This window comes from Lissotriton helveticus, chromosome 1_1 (genome assembly GCF_964261635.1).
Source record: "Lissotriton helveticus chromosome 1_1, aLisHel1.1, whole genome shotgun sequence".
NCBI lineage: Eukaryota > Metazoa > Chordata > Amphibia > Caudata > Salamandridae > Lissotriton > Lissotriton helveticus.
This window is the reverse complement of record NC_136057.1, coordinates 1,628,351,748-1,628,368,866: the sequence shown is the minus strand read 5'-3', so window position 1 is coordinate 1,628,368,866 and position 17,119 is coordinate 1,628,351,748. Positions and strand designations below refer to the sequence as shown.

At 47.9% G+C, this 17,119-nt stretch overlaps 1 protein-coding gene across 1 annotated transcript in view; it reads left to right on the top strand.

Annotated features, from left to right (window-relative positions):
* LOC144764805 (uncharacterized) overlaps nt 1-17,119 on the top strand; it is a 581,674-nt gene that overhangs the window by 318,262 nt on the left and 246,293 nt on the right. The gene's annotated exons all lie outside the window — the stretch shown is intronic.

Sequence of the window (17,119 nt, the reverse complement as noted above, 5' to 3'; positions counted from 1 at the left end):
CTGGTCAACAATTAATTTTACGTAGGAATATAAAGGAGCAAGAACTATCTGCTCTGATTCTCACTTGAGGCTTCATGGTGGAGTATTGCCCTCTAGTGTCAGGTACCCCACAAGACTTACCTGCTGCTTGCGGAGTATTCTCGCGGAGACGACCGGAGCTCTCACCCCTGCACCCACCTTACCCCTGCTATGGAATGCACATCAACCGGGGATGAAGGTAGGACCGGGGATGATAGCCAGAGATGACTGGGATGGCGCTAGGAAGACCAGAAGAGGACCACCTTTGGGATGATGGAATGTCAGCTCCAGCTGCAGGGAAGACAGATGGACCCAGTAAGCTCTGGCTCAGGAATAAGCCTATCTAGGTTCTGCCCCCTTGCGCGCATGCGTACCAGCTCTTACCTCGGTTAGGGTAGGATCCTCTGTGGAGATGAATGTGACTCCACCAGGACAGTAGTCTCTGCACAGTGAGACTCGCAGGAAACTAGGCAAGCAACAGAAACTAGCGCTCCTGCGCAATGTACTATTGTAAAGGAAACCCAAAAGCGCTCCTGCGCTATGTACAAGATGAAAAAGGAAACAGAAGCGCTCCTGCGCGGGTAGCAGTTCTCCCACCATGAAACTCAAATGGAAAGAAAATGTCAGCGCTCCAGCGCGGCGAGATGCAGGAAGCCTGTCAGCGCTCCAGCGCGGCGAGATGCAGGAAGCCTGTCAGCACTCCAGCGCGGCGAGATGCCGGAAGCCTGTCAGCGCTCCAGCGCGGCGAGATGCAGGCAGCCTGTCAGCGCTCCAGCGCGGTGTTAGCAGCAGTAAGAGTGTTTCAAGCGCGGTCTCAGGAACAGCGGTCCCGCGCTGAAACCAAGATGCGGGTGAATCACGGGAGCAGGACAGGCATCCGAAGGACGGCGTCAATCAGAAGCGCCGAGCCGTGTGAACCGCCGTGGTTTATGCGGTTTCGCCCGGAAGCGCTGAGGCGAGCTGGTGGCTTCCGGCCCAACAACTGGACTGCAACACAACACGCCCGTGAGGTGAGGGAGCCTGACCACGTATGCTCGAAGGAGATGGAAACGCGCTGCGGGACGGACCCCGGGAACCATGACATCTAGTGTATCTTGGAGAGCCCAGTGCACAACAAAAAATTGCCGCCTCCTCCACATTTGGACACCAGGAGATTGCTTCAGATCCAAAAATGGACCCGTCCAAAGGTGTTGACTCCTCTCAGCTGTCGAGCCCCAGCGGGCTGGAAGGTGCAGATAAGCCTCAACACCGTTCCAAACCAGCGCTAAAGACACAGCCATTGCCAGCAATCAGGCCTCCAGCTCCAAAGGCTGCATCAACTACGAAAGTACCATCCTGCAAAGGTACTATTCAAGACTAAACCAGCATTTATTCATTATGTCACCTGGAATTTTTTGGCCAAACTACCTCCACTGAAGCCAGCAGAGATTCTGCCTCGCAAGAGTCTACTTGCCTTTGTGGAGGAACAAGCATTTGAGGTTCTCCCCCCCCCCCCACCCCGCCCAGATCAGATGCCCAGAAACATTGAGACAGGAGGACTAAGCCTTCCTCCTATGTTCCACCTGCACCCCTGCCTCCACCACCACCTCCATTGCCAGGCTCACACACACTCACCATTTCCAGTGCCTCCACCAGAGTCCCTGTGGAATCTCAACACTGTTTTTCCCCATCCAAACAGTCACTTTGGTATTGCTGTTCTCTATGACATGCCCTTTGACCCAGGGCTTAGATGACCCTCGGGACAACTACGATGTTAAACTCCTGAACTCCTGGGTGGACCCAGACCTCAATCACTATGCTGTCAGGGCATACTCTCTGAACTTCCCTCTCCAACCCGATGGTGCCACAGCATATCAAGAGGTCATCCAATGGGTAGCTAGCTTCCACAAGGTGTGGACATGCATTTCCTCCATAAGACAGAGGCCGTCCTCTTAAAGATGCTCTCTAAGTCTAAGCAAATGGTGAATTTCCTGTCAATGCTTTAAGGCATGCTTAAAGCTGCCCAGGAGACATTTAATGAGCTCATGTGATACCCTTCTACCTTATAAGGAGAGCAAAAAGCTGGTCACAGCAGGTAAGAGGGGAATTATAGGGTCAGTTGTCCACTGGTATACAATCAACTTTCTTTGTCTCTTCTCCTATTATGACGGGTCCCAGTGGAAAGTAATGCAGGAGCTGGGCAAACTTCTCACTGAGGAGTCTCAGAAAGAGGATGGAATAAATTGTGTCCATTGGCAAACCCATTTCTAACACCAACATCTATTGTGCACTCGATATAATGGAAAATTCTCTTGGGGCATTCATTCCAACCATTCTTCCAAGACATCATTTCTGGCTCTGCATCTCTAAGTTCTAATATATGGCATCTCGTCAACCCCCCCATTCAGTGGGGAGCATATATTTTGCCCACTGGTTTCCTCAGGCAAATCATGGACCTCTAGCCACTCATCCAAATACTTCCTGTCAGATCATTTTCATTTGACAATCCAGTGGGACGTCATTCCTCTGCTCCAACAAGGTGACTGCGTGATGGCGTTCGACCTCACGGACACCTACTTTCACATCCACTCCACTCACTGGCTCTACCTTCATTTTGTGGTAAGTGGACCCTACCAATTCTGCCTTTTGAAGTTACTAGTGTCCCATGTGTTTTCACAAAGTGCCTGGCTGTGGTGGCCGCTCATCTAAGAAGGGGCAACAGTCATGTTGCCCCCTTTCTTGAAGATTGACTGTTCAGGAGTTCAGACAGAATTTCCTATCCCACACTGAAGCTGTATTCTTCATGTTCTACAGCCTGAAATTCACCATAAATGCCACCAATTCCTACAGGCCCAGTTCTTTCTGGTGTACAGTGTAAATCAGCTACTGATGCCTCTTTTTCAGCCCTATCATCAGCTTACGGTGAGGACTGTAGGATGATGGCTTCATGCATTGGTGCAATTGTCGCAAGCAGATGGTCACTGAAGATCTTGAATTGTTAATGGCCAGCGCACATATCTCTACAGTGGTGGAACACCAACAGCGTGATGCATGGCTAGCCTTTCTTAGACCCAGTCCTGCAAATGACCAATAACATGAATGCCTCCCTTTCAGTTGGGGAGTGCATCTAGATGATAAGATACAGGGACTGTAGCCACCTCTAGATCAGGGGCATTGCATCAATTAACTTGAACTCTTGACCATATGCCAAGCTCTCCAAGCATTCCTTCAGGGCATTCAGGACAAAGCAATTCTCATCAAGACAGACAACATGGCTGCCATGTATTTCCATCAAAAGCAAGGCAGCTCATACTCTCCTGCAGTCAGCATTAGCGCAACAGATATGATGCTGAGCTTATCTTCCTGGCAGAATACTTGCAACAACATTGTGGACCTGCTCAGCCGAATGCATCAATAAGTCAATGAGTAGGAACTCCACACAAGTCCTACTCCCTTCCAGTGTGATCAAGGCAGTGTTTCTGATGAAACGCTTAGCAATTGAAATAAACACGCTGCACAAGCATATCATCATCTGAGTGTGCACCATATTGGACTTTCATTTGGAATCAATTGTCCGGCTGTGGTTCCGCCGGCTTTGCGCACCGCCGATAATGGGCTGTATCCCAGAAGGAACTTTCTCTCTTGTAGTAAATATATCCACTCCTAAGTTGCCCAAAGCAAGAACAGCACTCAAACACCAGCATAAGGCTGTAAGCCTTTATTCAGGTACGCACAGTGTCCCGTCTGCCAATTCCTATTGACCGAGATTCCGTCCTGTTTGGCCAGACGCGTTTCAAAGGTAATCCCTCCTTTCTCCGGGGCTGTCAACGGAAATGTTTGCGCGCTTGCTGACGGACTCCTTTCCACCTCCGTTATGCTTGATTCCACGCCCCTTAATTGAACTGCTTTATGAAGTGGGGCATTATGGGGAATGTAGTCCCTGAAGCCATTTATGCCACAGATGGCGGCACTAATTCCTTGCCGGATCTGAAGATTTTCAAGCCATGGATGGGCCTCAGCACACGGGCCTGTCCGTATTCCTATGCTGGTACTCCAAAGTATGGGGCATGGAATCGAGCATTGGAGTGTACCTGTGTGTGTGTGTGTATATATATATATATATATATATTCACAACTGATGGCTTGGAGAAGTTCGGGATTATTGAGTCAAGATGAACTCAAATTTCTTAAAAACGAGCACCCAGTAACTCCGGTTTTCTACCTTATCCCCAAAGTCCATAAAAATACAGAAAAAAACGCCTGGCAGACCCATCATCTCGGCGCGTAATGGATTATTGGAAAACCCAACTGTGTATATTGATGCTTTTCTAAAGGAGCATGTCAAGGCCTTGCCGTCCTATGTATAAGACACAGGTGACTTTTTAAGGAAGCTTGAGGGCCTGACATGGGACTCTGAATACTGGCTGATTACACTGGATGTCACATCCTTATATACCAGTATTCACCACCTTGACGGTTTGAAGGCAGTACAACATTATTTGGGGAGGAGGCCTATTCATACGTTTGACCACAACAAAATGTTGCTTGCCTTGATTTCCTACTGTCTGAACAATTTCTTCATGTTTTTTAATCATTATTTTCAGCAGGTCAGGGGTGTCTCCATGGGGCCTGCTTTTCTCCCAGCTACGCCTGTTTGCATATGGGTTGCTGGGAGGAGCAGGTCCTCTATGGTGTACATCACGACACCTTTATTGAACATGTAGTTCAATGGTACCGTTCTATCGATGATATATTTTTGATATGGCACGTACCAGACAACAGGCGCTAGATTTCATTGAATTGATCAATGCCAACACACTCAACCTGAACTTCCTGTCCAACATAAGTCAGGATCATGTTTTCTTTTTGGACGTAGAGGTTGTCAGTAACAACAAGCTGGAGACACGGCTTTATAGGAAACCCACTGCAAGCAATACTGTGTTGCATGCCAAGAGTCACCACCCGGCGCACCTGATGCGCAGCATCTCCTATGGGGAGATGTTGCGTATCAGGTACATTTGCAGCACAGATCTTGAGTGTCATGTAGCACAGGAAGCTAGCAAAGCACAATTTCTAGCTCTGGGTACACTACTTCTGTCATTGACAGGGCGATTACCAGGGCAAATCAAATTCCTAGAAAAGAGGTCCTGCTATACAAAACGCCAGCATTGGCCACAGAAAAAAACAATCAGCCAGTTAGACTAATACTGACTTATAATCTTCAGCACCAAGCGCTCCGTAAAATTTTATATAAAAAACTGGAGCTTGGTGCGCAATGACCCTGTCATTGGGGACTTAATGGCAGTCAGGCCTGAAATCACATTCAGGAAAGCACGCTCTATGAGTGATGTATTAGTCAAGTCCAGCCCAGAAATTGGTACTAACAAGACTTGGTTACAAGCCAGAAAAAGCTTTAGGAAGTGCTCTGCAAAGCCTGCAAGCATGGCATTAGCAAGACCGAGTTTAGGATTCCCTTTTGTGATACCCCACGACTTATCACTAGACAGCTGACCTGCAAAACCGAATTTACTGTATGTGCTGAAGTGTCCGTGTGGCCTACAATATGTTGGTAGTACCAAGTTGTAGGTTCACAAACTGATACTCCAGCACATCAGGGCAATCAATGTCAGTGATGCTTCCTATCAAGTTGCACGCCACCTTAAAGAAGAACGTCATGATAAGAGTGAGCTCCTCGGGTACTTTGTCATCGATTCAGTTCTCCCCCTCAGACGAGGAGGGAACTGCGAGGCCCTCTTGCGTGCTCTGGAAACTAAATATATTGTGGAGCTAGATACCAAGACTCGGCAGGGTTTAAACTCCAGTGAAGACTTCTACACATGTTTATAGGTTGGTCCCCTTACACTTTTTTACCATAGTGATCTGTATTATCTTGATTTTTACCTTTCTGGTATTTTACCATCTTAAACTTTGTATATCTATGGTGCTGACCTAAACCTCCCGATTGCATTTTGCTATTATTACATCCTTTTACACAATCTTTTTTCAGCACTCTTTGCACTTTTGCACACCTCATTTTTTGCACTTACAAACCAGATGGGCACAGATGCTTGGATATTCTCCAGGATTGTGCTTTGGCAGGGTGGTTAAATGAATCAGTATCCACTTGGGTCTCAGCCTGTTCTTGCCTACTTTGCACAATTGCATATATTTTGCACATGCGGGGATGAATTGAAATGTTTTGATTAATTTTTAATCTCCTTTTTTGCATATACAGCGCATACTTTTATCTAGAATTATTTATACCTACAATGTCGTTTTTTATTCTTAAAAGTATGTATTCTATTTATGTTATTGCTGATTGTGCTTTGAAATGTATTTACATCTACTTGGTTTTAATGACATGTTTGAAACCTTCAAGTATTTTCTCTATGCCTATGTATCTGTTTTGACTGGTAACCAATCATGCATTAGATTACTTTGCACTTTAAATGCGGGGCATGTTACTCTCAAGGCATCATGTGATCAAGGCCTCTGGGTAGGCTGAAATGCGTCATGCAAGCAGGCTGCTGAATCTTTAATAAAATCACTCACCTGCACTGTTGACCGGGTCAGCATTCGTTTGTTCCTGTGTGGTTCCGGCCATTGGGGGATTGCAGGAGCGCTTTGGACGAAATCTCCGATTTTATTTTTATATATATATATATATATATATATATAATATATATATGCTGTGGCAGCGCGGACTAAGATGCAAAGCTGCGTGTCCCGAATAAAGCTTTTAATGGGGAAAGGCTGGTTTGTGCTTGCGTGCCTCTCAATCTGTGGTTACCCCAGTGAGCTTGATGTTAAAAGCGGCAGACCAGCCGCCGAGAGAGCACCACTCCTTGTAAAGGGAAGGAGGCCGAGGGGCTACATCTTAGGAGCTCTGTCCGGAGCACTTACCCTGGAATTGCACGTTGCTGAACATCTTGGTGCCCATCCAGGGTTTTCGATTGTCCCACGGCAGGAGCAACGATTCAGGACTGCAGAGGTGGACTACATCTCCCAGAAATGTGGAAATAGGCGTATAAGGGATTAAATGGGTGTGGCCAGTACTGCTCCGTGAGCATCTGAGGAAGTGTTAGGCGGAATGCTGTGACAGCGCGGACTAAGATGCAAAGCTGCGTGTCCCGAATAAAGCTTTTAATGGGGAAAGGCTGGTTTGTGCTTGCGTGCCTCTCAATCTGTGGTTACCCCAGTGAGCTTGATATATATAAAAAACATTTTTTTTCCTAAAACGAAAGTTTAAAGTGAGGTTATATTTAGGTCTTTAAAGATTAAAAACCAATGAAATTAATCAATTATACTTTACCGATCTAACTATAACCTGTGCCCTCATAATGCACCGTGTTGGACAGGAAAAGTCCCTCACATGGTGATGGACAGGTACCCCCTGCCCTAAGTGCCCCAGCTGCAGTGATAGCTGCATGTGCTTTATGATCTGTGCCTTTCTCATGGACTGCAGTCTGCTTAGACCGAGTTTGGGCCCCCGAATCATTTCCATCAGGAGATGTAAGGCTGCTGCCTATACCTGGAGTCAAGTAGCACAAGTGTACCATGTATTTAGTGGTAAGTAGGGTGAACCTGTAAATTGGGCCACTACTGGCCCACCCTGGTAAAGAACAAATCCACTGCTGTGTGCTCAACTCGACCCTTAGCCTGCATTGAATTGCGTGCAGTGCAAGGATGTGCGTGTGCCTTAGAGATGGTATGGTGCATAAGAAATAGTGAAAGCAGTTGCATGTGTGTACAAGGATGTATGTGTGCCTGAGAGATGTTGCGGTGCAGGAGAATAGCGCAATCAGTTGAGTGTGTGGGAAAGGATGTACACATGCTAGCGTAAGCGGCTGCTTGCGCATGTTTGGATGAGCATATGCCTGCTGGAAGGTACAGCACATAGGAGATAGCACTTGATATTGCAGGAGTGCGCTTGTATGTATGCATAACTGGAAAGATGCATAGTACATTGCAGACTGCACGTCTAAATGTGTGTATGCGCAGAAATGTATGTGCGCTGGTGACGAGCACAAGATGTTGAAGACTCTGGTTTCCATTTTGGGTGACTCAGTGGTTGTTAAAGGAACAAGGAGAAGTGGAGGTTTCCCCTAGACAGATTTGTGGATAACTGCTTTTTTGAGGGCTGGGTGGGACACACTTTGGAGGAAGGAAGACCCAGGCTGTTTGGTGCACTGTAATAGAAACTCTTTGATTCTAAAAGGTGGTCACAGGTCGAAGTGGCCAGAGTACAACTGAGGAAGATGGGTCTGATGAGAGAATCATTAAGAGTAGGGCTGGGGAGCTTTGGTAACCTTTTGAAGCAGATATCACTGAGGCGGACATCCAGGGGTGAACCTCTAGTCACTCTATTGGCCTTTGGGTCTGTCAAGATTGTTGACTGTCCTGCTGTGATAGACTGCTCTATGGAGGAAGAGCAAATCAAAGCAGTGGGCACTTCAAAGTGAGCAACCCCTGGCACACAAACGTCAAATACAGAAACACTAAATCACACATGTCTGGAAATGGATTATAGAATGGGGAGATTGAGACTCCCAAATTGTCAATCCGAAGGTATATATCCGCGTGGAGAAGCTCCGCACGAGTACTGCCTGTAGTGACCAGACTGGGAACAAAGGGTTCTGACTGCCAACATGCTGGCTGAGGGGACATGAGGATCAGTGGTCCTTTGAGGTGAAAGAGATCGCTTGAAGGGGGAGAGGTCCAGTGGGAATCCCAGGAGGGGAGTGTGAGATACTGGTCCATCTGGACCGCAACACCCATCTGTCTGTTGACCCAATTTCCAAAGTCCACAACCCCTTGCCAGGTGGGAGACCACTGTGGTAAATAAGGGTTACCCTCCTTGGTGCTGCGCTGTAAGAGACCGAGGTTGTTGCCTGATAAGTCGCTTTGACCAGAAGAGGGCTGTCGCCTTGTTTGTTCCGCCCACCATCCCTGTTTGCTAAATGGGTCCTTGGTGAAGAGAGAATGCGGTTACCTTGTATGTGCTGCTGCAACCCTACCTGCATGTCAGGAGGAAGAGTACCGTCACCCTGACCCTGCATGCTGCAGAGAAGAAACTACAGGCTGTGACCCATGGAGAACAAGAACAACTTCAACTCCCCCCTGTATGGGAACATCTAAGACATTCCGCCATATCTGAGGAGAGACTTACTAAATCGGAGAAGCACAGAGGATGGCAGTTTCCTGCTGTCTGGTCACAGCCATCTGCCGAGGGGCAGCTGGAGACTCCGAACCACCACCTGCAAAATTGACAAACAAGCGAACAGGCCCAGGGGATCTTACTCTGAATTGACTTGCTCCAGCACTCAAACACTTAGTTCTTGGCAAAGAGCTCCATAATACTTCTTAGACTTGAGCACTTTAAAGGGGCCAAGCTTGAATATCGCCACATAAGTATGGGTAAACCATTAGCCATAAACTGGGAAGTGGAAATGGAAAGCTGACCCGGGAACACTAGTGGGCTTGCCTCGAGGAGGCTCGGTATAGTTTTTGCAGTGTGTTGAACTGTACTTTGTATTAGTATATACATACAATTTCTTTTTTTACATAAAAGTAAGTATTTGACTGGGCAATCTTTGTATTAACCGAAATAAAATAAATACTTGTCTGGTTATCTTTTATTGGGTTTGCTGGATGTATTTTGAGTTGTATCGCTTGCCTTACACCTACCTTCTCCCCAAGAAGTCTTGGACTGCTCGACTGTGCTTCTACTGAGACTCAAGTGAGAAAGTGGTACGTTGGACATGGCCCGCACTTCAGAGTCACATCCAAACATTTTGCCTTTTACCCTCTACTTTTTGCTGAATTTGTTTTTGTTGGCCTTAGGACTCTGTGTACTTTACCACTGCTAGCCTGTGCTAAAGTGCTTGTGCTCACTCTGCTAACTATGGTTTGATTGGCATATACCAAATTGGTATATTTTATTTACTTATAAGTCCCTTGTGAAGTGGTATACCATATACCCAAGGCCTGTAAAGGAAATGCTACCAGTGGGCCTGTGTGACATTGATCCACATTCAGTCCATCACTTGTTGTTTTTTGCAATTGCCGCCCTAAGTGCGCTGGGGATGCCCAGACGTGGGTCCCAGGCACTCCACACCACTTGGAGTCAAGCTAGCCGGGCTGAAGAGAGGTGTTACCTCGAAACCGGTCCGGTCCTCGGATGCTTGATTCCGGTCTGGGAAAGATATGGCTGTTGTAGTTCGGACTGGACTGTTCCCATGGGGCAACAGGGTCAGAGCTGATTTGCATAAAGCCATTATCTGACCCAGGGTGGTGTGGAGTGCAAAAAAACGATGGATTTGGGCCCAGATCTTTTGACTGGGGGAGTGTGTGACATTGATCCACATTCAGTCCATCACTTGTTGTTTTTTGCAATTGCCGCCCTAAGTGCGCTGGGGATGCCCAGACGTGGGTCCCAGGCACTCCACACCACTTGGAGTCAAGCTAGCCGGGCTGAAGAGAGGTGTTACCTCGAAACCGGTCCGGTCCTCGGATGCTTGATTCCGGTCTGGGAAAGATATGGCTGTTGTAGTTCGGACTGGACTGTTCCCATGGGGCAACAGGGTCAGAGCTGATTTGCATAAAGCCATTATCTGACCCAGGGTGGTGTGGAGTGCAAAAAAACGATGGATTTGGGCCCAGATCTTTTGACTGGGGGAGTGTGTGACATTGATCCACATTCAGTCCATCACTTGTTGTTTTTTGCAATTGCCGCCCTAAGTGCGCTGGGGATGCCCAGACGTGGGTCCCAGGCACTCCACACCACTTGGAGTCAAGCTAGCCGGGCTGAAGAGAGGTGTTACCTTGAAACCGGTCCGGTCCTCGGATGCTTGATTCCGGTCTGGGAAAGATATGGCTGTTGTAGTTCGGACTGGACTGTTCCCATGGGGCAACAGGGTCAGAGCTGATTTGCATAAAGCCATTATCTGACCCAGGGTGGTGTGGAGTGCAAAAAAACGTTGGATTTGGGCCCAGATCTTTTGACTGGGGGAGTGTGTGACATTGATCCACATTCAGTCCATCACTTGTTGTTTTTTGCAATTGCCGCCCTAAGTGCGCTGGGGATGCCCAGACGTGGGTCCCAGGCACTCCACACCACTTGGAGTCAAGCTAGCCGGGCTGAAGAGAGGTGTTACCTCGAAACCGGTCCGGTCCTCGGATGCTTGATTCCGGTCTGGGAAAGATATGGCTGTTGTAGTTCGGACTGGACTGTTCCCATGGGGCAACAGGGTCAGAGCTGATTTGCATAAAGCCATTATCTGACCCAGGGTGGTGTGGAGTGCAAAAAAACGATGGATTTGGGCCCAGATCTTTTGACTGGGGGAGTGTGTGACATTGATCCACATTCAGTCCATCACTTGTTGTTTTTTACCAGTGGGCCTGCAGCACGTATTGTGTCACCCACCTAAGTGCACTCTAAAATGTGTCCCAGGCCTGCCATTGCAGCCTGAGTGCAGTGTCAGTCACACTACCATGTTGACTTGGCATTTAAACCCCCTTTCCAAGCCTTAAACTTTTCTTTTATTACGTATACGTCATCCCTAAGGTAGGCCCCAGGCAGCCCATTCTGCAGGGTGCTCTGTATTGAAAAGGTTGGCCATGTACTTTAAAGTTTTACGTGTCCTGGTGGTGAAGAACTCGCAAAATTAGTTTTTCACTACTGTGAGGCTAACACCTCCCATAGGATAACATGCGGGATTTCTTATTCACTTTAATGCGTTGAAATGCCTACTTGAGAGGAGGTATATAGTCCTGTTTGGTGCCTAGGGAATTTTAATGATAAACCCTCAGTAATGGTAAAGTTCGATTTTTCATTACTATTTTGAAAAGGCCATTTTTTTAAAGTTGGCATTTTCCTGCCATTAGCCCTCTGTGCCTGCAGTCTGTCTTGGGACACATAACTGGGTGTAGCTGACAGACCTTGTGAATTCCTCCTAGACAGTCCCACAATAAAGAGTTTAGGTGTGCCTTAATGGGCCATATGGGAGGGAGTGGTGGAGCGGAGCACAGCCACCGTTGCACCTGAATAGGCTGTATCCTGTCTCCACACAAAAGGCTTTATGACCCTGTAATGTCACTGCAGCCAGCTAGGAGCCAGGGGAGTCAAGAAATTCCATGCACTTCAAAGAAACTTTCCAGAAGCTTCGACCATCTTCCAGAAGAAGGGCACCAGGTTATAAAAATTGGATCCTCAGACCTCTCTTAAGTTCACTACTGGACCTGCAGAAGGAATCTCAAGACTGCCTGCTGCTGTGAACTCCTGTGCACTCTACGAGACTGCTGCTGACCTGGAAGGACTGCTTTGCTGCCTGGTGCCTGCCTTGAACCCTCAGAGGTAGTGGCGGTTTCTCCATGGGGGCGTTTGGGCGCCGCCCCCCCTGCTTTCTCGCCGTGCGAGAAGGCAGAAACAAATGGTAGTTATTGCCATAATATAACTACCATTTGTGATTTGTTTCTGCCTTCTCGCACGGCGAGAAAGCAGAACTTCCTGGTTTAGAGTGTGGGTGTTACTCGAGGGCAGGGGGGAGTGGCTTGGGGAGTAGCTTGCCCACTGTTAATACTGACTGTTTGGGCAGCCTGAGGCCGCCCAAACAGACAGTATTAACATCAGAGGGAAAGCCACTCCCCCCTGCCCTCGAGTACGAGAGAAAATGACGTAGCCTGGGGCAGCCGGCCGCACCAATCAAAAATGCGGCGGTGGAGAGGGAGGCTGCCTGCCGCGCCGCCTTCCTGATTACGTGCTGCCTGCAGGACTTGAACCAGGACGCGGGAGTCGGGACGGAGTCTCTACGGACGGTAAGTTTAGTTTATTTTATTTTATATATAATATTTGTTTTGTTTCCACTTTCCAAACCCCTCCCGCCTCCCCCCTCATCCCGCGAGTGCGACCCCATTTCCATCCCCCCCCCCCCCACCACCCGACTGCCGAACAGAGAATTTAAATTACTTAAAATGAAGCAAGCCGGCATCGCGTGTCTCCGGAATACTTTGCTACGTTTTTGGCCCAGGCTCGAGTTCGCATTTTGAACTCTCGTTTTCCACTGTTGTTTCCCTGCCATTCAACCGTACACCTTATGATATTATTTATATGAAAAGCCTCAAAGTCTTTGGGCAAATCAGAGAAGGCTTTTGTGGACGGAGCTGAAAAAAATGTGCATTCATGCCCTGAAGGACAGACTGCACTTTCTATTCACCACTTGCAAGGAAATCTTGGGCTTTCAAGTGACCTGCGAGCGAGGGTTTGGAGTGCACAAAGGTCGGCATTCAGATTTATATGAAAAACAAGCGAAGGCACATAAAGACTTTCTTCTTCTACCAGTCAAAGCACCCCTCTCCTTGTACCTCACATTCAAGTGTTAAAATATATGACCACTAAGGGCGTGGGTTCGCGAGTGGTTCCTTGCGGCTGAAGTGCATGGAAACTGCTGGAATACATATTGATTTGACCCAGTAGCGTAGTTTGGATGGCACATGAGGCGAGCCCTGGTGCGAGAAATGAAAATTGCATTTTTGACTGCTGATCGGGGTAGTAAGATACAGCAAATACGCTACTGGGTCAAATCAATATGTATTTCCAGCAGTTTCCATGCACTTTCCCTGAGAAAATCAGGGATCAGGTTGCTCACTATGCTAAATTGCGTAGTGCAATCCTGTCTGTGGGCTTCTGCCTCACCACTTTTTGCAGCCACCAGCCGCCACTGCTCAGAGGTTAGCCCTGGTATTGAGCCCTGCATCTTCACCTACACCCAGTGCAGTAGAAGTGACTCCAAGGGCTAGTTTGCTAGCCTCCTGTTCACAGCCGCAGGGACATAACCGGCTCGCACCATCTTGAACCTGCACCGGAACCTAACCTGATTAAGTTCTGAACCACCCAAGAGGTCTCATCTACCCCTGGACACTTGGTTGTGATGCTAAATGTGCTCATATGGCCAATTTCCAAAACTGATGACATACAACATTTGGCCAAAAATTGCTCTGAGAACTAGGAGAAGACCGTGATCAACCTGCTTGCCTATCTGCCCGAGGTGCATTACCAGTCGGATTGGCTTTGCTTCTCACTCTACGTTCATCTCCACAGCAGCAAATCCAATTCAGTTTTCCTTCACCAAAGGGATAACCGATCTCTTGGAGCGATCTTTGGCTATAACCCTTTGCCTTGTCCCGCTGGAGATTTTCGACTTCCATTTCGGCTTCGCTCCACAGCTGTCTAACAACAATGCTCCCTCCTCGGTCCCTGCTGCAGCCTTGTTCTGCTGAACTCCTACCTTCTCAGATTTTTTTCTTTTAGGATTTTTCTTAATATGAAGGTGAGTGCTGACTGGGCCTAATCCAATTCAATTCATGTATCTGAACCGCGCTCCATTGCGGTTGGCCTTAACTTTCAACTTTGACACGGCCTTGCGCAACTAGTTGTCCGCGGTTGGCATTTTGAAACACCTCTTAGCAATCCCACTGTGGGCCACTGTTTACTGGAGGTAACAGGAGGAGTAGTTCGCCCCCAACGTCAACCTTTGGGGCCAACTATCCTTTTTTTTAACACCAGTAAGTACCATACAGCAGGATTGCTAACTTATTATATCAGGCCCGCTCCCTGCCTTCACTGTGCAAACGTGCCTCCTAGCCCATTGTAAGTTGGGGGATTAAGTCCCCTTGAATCCTGAGGGTCCCTGTGGGCCAACTAGCCCACCAGGTACCTCCAGTAAGCTCCACAGAGCTGCTTAGCAGAGAGGTGGTCCAAGGCCACGCCCCTTTTTACACCTCTCTGCTGCGATGTCGCTGTGTGCGGATGATGCGCTGATTATCTCAGGGGCCTACGGGAGTCACTGGGAAATTTGCTGCCTATCCTTGACTTTCAGGCATTCTCCGGACTGTAATTAAATAGGAGAAAGTCACTGCGTTTTCTGCTCACAGCAGGACTCGTAACTTTGGCCTCTAAAGGGAGATGAACAGATTTTGCAATTTGGGGATTGTTTGTTCACTCAAGGAAGGATCAAATGCAATATAACATGAGCTGATATCGGACTCTGAAATACTGATACCCTGCCGCTCTCACTCATGGGCAGGACTGTATTCTCTAAGAGGGTGCTTCTCTCACACTGTCTTCATAACATACACCATTCCCTTTGCTCTCTGCCTGCCTGGATAATTAGGAAGCTGGACACCATGCTCACTTCCTTGGTATGGGCGAGTAGTCATAGTAGAGTAGCCAGGATGACAAATTAGCAGGACAGAGGTTTGAAGGTGCAGCGATTGTAATTGTATTACTTTGCAGCAATGATGCAGCATGCGGCGCAAAGGCTGGTGGAGGGAGACAATTGGCAAAAAAAGATTACTGGTACGATGTATGTGTGCAGAGAGCATAGCAGTGTTATTAATGGAAGTAACCGGGGTGTCGAGCGATCAGCCTTATGTGGTCAGGCAGACGGCGCTAGAGTGGCAACAGCTAGTTAACCTAGTGCTTCGGAGGGCCCCCTTTCTCAGGGAGCTACCAGTATGTATACGTGCCCCCTTCACCGCACGGAGGCCAACATGACATATCAGGTGTGGCGAGCGGATGGCTGTGATACCAGGTGGGACTTTTACCCTAATGAGATCTTTATCTCCCTTGAGGATGCCCAGACCGAGTTCAGTATGGGACCTGGTCCCTTTTTAGGTCGAGTAATTTTAATTACTCGAAACCTATTGCATCTGAACCAAAGTCTCTTGAACCAGCCGGATTTCTTACAATGCATGTTAACTTTCAACCGTGACGCTTCTCCAGCGCGCGCTTGGCCCGTTCCCTCCCTCCCACTCGCTCGCATCCCGCCCCCCCACCAGGCTTCGACTCTGTGATGCATGCAACCGTGATGCTTCTCCAGCACACGCTTGGCCCGTTCCCTCCCACTCGCTCGCATCCCGCCCCCCACCAGGCTTCGACTCTGTGATGGACGCTATATAAATGACATCGCTCACCCCCTTACTCAAAGTTTTTTTATTTACATTCGCTCTGTCTCGCTTCTCCAGCGCGCGCTTGGCCCGTTCCCTCTCATTCGCTCACATCCCGCCCCCCCACCAGGCTTCGACTCTGTGATGGACGCTATATAAATGACATCGCTCAACCCCTTACTCAAAGTTTCTTTATTTACATTAGCTCTGTCTCTTCTTAACTCTCATTGCGCACTCACTACCTACTTCTAGTTCGCAGTGGCTCTATTTCCCTCTGCCATTTCTCACTTGCACTCTTTCTTCTCATCACATCAAAGGCTACTGCTGCTCAGCGCCCACCCCCCTTCCCTCCCCCCCACAGCAATGCCGAAATCTTTCTCCCCCTTGCTATGTCTGTTCTCTGACATATTTCATCTTCAACTGTTGATTTGTTTGCATATTTCGGGTCAAAAGAGCTTCGACTCTATGATGGACGCTATATAAATGACAGCGCTCACCCCCTTACTCAAAGTTTCTTTATTTACATTCACTCTGTCTCTTCTTAACTCTCGTTGCGCACTCACTACCTACTTGTCATTCGCAGTGTCTTTTTTCCCCCTGCCATTTCTCACTTACACTCTTTCTTCTTACCACATCAAAGGCTACTGCTGCTCCCCCGCCCACCCACACACCCCCCCCAGCAATGCCGAGAGCTTGTTTTTGTACTTCCCCAAAGTCACTCCTCGTTTCCTGCTGTGTCCGTCCTGAATGCCAAGCCTGTATGGAGTTTGCCTGTGGTAGCGCTGCGCTACGTTACCCTATTTTAAGCCAGCAGTGTCCCTACTTCAATGTTAAACATTTGGACTGGTGAAAGGCTTATGCGAAAATCGTTTACATTTATTTATGTGGGGACGGTGTGGGAATGTACACTGCCAATGGTAAAGTCTAGACCACGTTTGCCTTGGAAAACACAACAAATAAGAGACCTGTGTGTAAATATTTGTGGCGACCTCCAGGGCAGGTTTAAACCGGAGACCGCAGCTCTGCCAGCCTCTGGTAATCTGACTCCTTACATATTTTAAACCACCTCAGAATGCAAATGTTTGGATACATTATATATGTATATGTATATGTATATATGTATATGTATATGTGTATATGTATATGTATATGTACATGTATATATATGTATATGTGT